Source organism: Parus major, chromosome 4A (assembly GCF_001522545.3).
Source record: "Parus major isolate Abel chromosome 4A, Parus_major1.1, whole genome shotgun sequence".
NCBI lineage: Eukaryota > Metazoa > Chordata > Aves > Passeriformes > Paridae > Parus > Parus major.
The window spans coordinates 1,230,356-1,233,593 of record NC_031772.1 but is presented as its reverse complement, the minus strand read 5'-3'; positions in this window follow the sequence as shown (position 1 = coordinate 1,233,593).

The window sequence follows — 3,238 nt, the reverse complement described above, 5'->3', positions numbered from 1 at the left end:
AGCTGAGGAACAGGAGAACTGGGAACAGGATGGGTGAATTGAGGAACAGGAGAATTGGGAGCAGGATGGGTGAGCTGGGGAACAGGAGAACTGGGAGCAGGATGGGTGAGCTGAGGAACAGGAGAGCTGAGAGCAGGATGGGTGAATTGGGGAACAGGAGAACTGGGAGAAGATGGGTGAATTGAGGAACAGGAGAACTGGGAGAAGATGGGTGAATTGAAGAAAAGGGGAGCTGGGAGCAGGATGGGTGAATTGAGGAACAGAAGAGCTCAGAGCTGGGAGCAGGATGGGTGAGGTGGGGAACAGGAGAACTGGGAGCAGGATGGGTGAATTGAAGAAAAGGGGAGCTGGGAGAAGATGGGTGAATTGAGGAACAGGAGAGCTGGGAGCCCCTGTGAGATCACAACCACCCATGGGAGATGCCAGGTGAGCACAGCTGGGCACATCTGGAGAGGAGTGCAGCAGAGTGATCCTCTGGGCTGAGCAGTGACAGGGAGCTCCAGGGCACGATGTGGAAACACCACCTGGAGATAACAGGACTCGTGTACAAACACAGCCAGACAACTGCAGATCCCAGCATTTTTCCAGTCACTGTTAGAGGCCCCTTTTCTCCAGCATGTCCCTAATTCTTTTGATTCCTCAGCTAGTACCAACTCATGATCTGTCAGGCTTCAGCACAGCCTGGTGCATTTCTGTCCTGAAAGAAACCTTTCTACTTGGATTGCCATTTATAGCTCCAATTTTTTTCACTAAGTGGTGTAAATTAGTTCTGTGTGACTTGATGGATTCTCTCCCTCCCCCTTGACACCACTGATAAAAGATCTGACCCCTTTCTGGATGTTTGTAAAACCAAACATACAAAATCTAATTTGTTTAGGGCTGAGCTTTTAATTGCTTCACCCTCACAACGTGAAACCAAATACTTTAGCAATCTTGGGGATTGATTGACTGATTTATAATAAGGGGCTTGACCCAAGAGGGGTTATCAGCCTTGGATGTAAAAGAAATCTTTTGGGATTTGTCAGGCTGTTGGTACAGACCCGTGTGGGGCAAGGATTTGGCAGGCAGCTTTTGAGCCCTGCTGTGGCTGCAGATGAAATGTCCCAGTGAAATGTTCTTACCCAGCTGCACTTCTTATCAGGGCTGAACACTGCAACAGAGAAATAAAGCTGAACAGCACTGGCCAGGCTTTGCTCTGCTCCCAGATGCCCAAAAATCAGGCTGTGCTCGCTGACCCAACAGGAGGAAGAAACCCCTGCAGGTTTGAGGGGCTTTTGGGTTTTGATTGCTGAGAATTAGGATTACAAAACAAACCCAGTGCTTATATGCAAAGTATTCCCGGTGTTAAAATACCTCTAATTAATTTAGGGCCTTTTGCCCTGGCCCACAGATGATGAGGTCTTCTTTAGCCCTGCAGAGGTAGCAGTGTTTTAGCCTTCTGCATGTGCTGATTAGTATCAAGTCAGAATAATTCTCTTTTCCCCAGAGAAATCCCCTGTGTTTTACTCATAAATAAAAAAGGAAAGGAAGAAACATTCTTGATGGTATTTTTGCGATTTGACTTTGCCTTTAGAGTAGAACTGCACACATACAGCACTTGTCGTCCCTAAAACTTACATTTTGAAAGTTCTTTGAAGATCTAAATTACAGATCTTTCATATGAAAAGTTAATGAAGGACTCTAAACAAAATAAAATAGAAATGATGACATGAAAGAGCCTTCTTATGGCTTCAATAACAAGATAAACAGTTTAATATTCCACATACTGCATTAAAAATAACAGCTGGGCTCTGAGGAGATGAATCCCCTAAGTCAGCTCCGCTGGCTCCCACATCACCCAAGGACAGGTTGGTGACTGTCCCTCATTTGTCACCTCCCTCTGGCCCCCAGAAATGCTGAAAGCAGCCAACACCTGGCCAGCTTTAGCAGACACCACGAGTGCTTTAACACACACAGAATAAAGTGCCATTACCAGCACCACTCCAGTACCCCCAAGTGATAGACACGGTCTGTATTGACAACCTCCAGTTTTAATGAGCTATTGCTGTTTCAGACCCTATTGATTGGCCTTTTTTTTCCTCTTCCTCCAATTCAGCAAGAGGAAACAAGAACCAGCATTTCATTAAAAGGAGACTTTGTCCAGTGTTTCATATTTCATGAATGCTTGTGAGTGAACACATCCCATAAAATAACCAATTAATTCAGCCTTGCTAAGACTCAGACTGAAAACAACACCAAAACATTAACAGAAGCCCGGGGAGGCACAAGGTTTAACATTTCCTCCTGGAGGAAAAGCTCCCAAACATTGTTTTCATCCCTTGATTCACTTCACTTTCTTGCTCTGGGCTCTCCTGACAGCTTCTGCTGTGTTTGTTGTTCTGGGTGAGTGTTGTACCGAGCTGTTCCCAGCTCAGGGTGTTCCACACACAGCCCCCGCTCTCCTGCCACTGCTTTTTGTCATTGTTGCCTTTGACAACATCACAGATTCCAGTTAAAAGTGACCAGAAGAGCAGGGGAAGGAGTAACCTGCAATAATGATTTGCAAATTGTGTTAATTTCATAGTGGGATTCTGCTTTTTGATAGGATTTAATGCGTAATGAGCTCCTGAGACGTTATTTTTGCTTCAAAGCTTTGCTGAGTACTAGATCCTATTAAATTCTTGCAGTGAACACACCAAAAAAATACTTTGAGCTAATTTTAATAATTTTTAATTGAAGGAATATTTTTATTCCAATTTGAATATTCAAGCTGTTCAAAAGTTAACACATTCTCAAAGTATTCATCAGTCTTTTCTTTCCAGAAAACCTTTTTTTAGGAAGCCTGTGGCTTTTGGGGAGGGGGACAGGTTGTTTTTTTTTTTGTCTCAGATTTGTTTTTCAGACCCAGTTGAAACAAATTTAGGCATATTTTTCTATTTATTTCTTTTTAAGTGCCTGCATGCTGCAGTCTAATCTCCATTCTTTTTATTGCTGTTTTATAGTCTACCATTATTGTTTGTTTCCTTTGCGTTTTCCTAAAAGCAGAAACAAAATACAAATTTCCCTGCTAGTCCTTTTTTTGTGTGGTAGCAGGAGCTGGATTTGTGCTCGTGTGTCACGCTCAGTAACATATGTATTTTGTTGTTAGCAGTGTTGTTATTTTACATTAAATCTTAGGGATTCCAACAGAGCCTGGCATCCCAGGCTGCAAAACAACTCACAGGAGCCCAAACAGCATCAAAAGCTGCACACAGGAGCA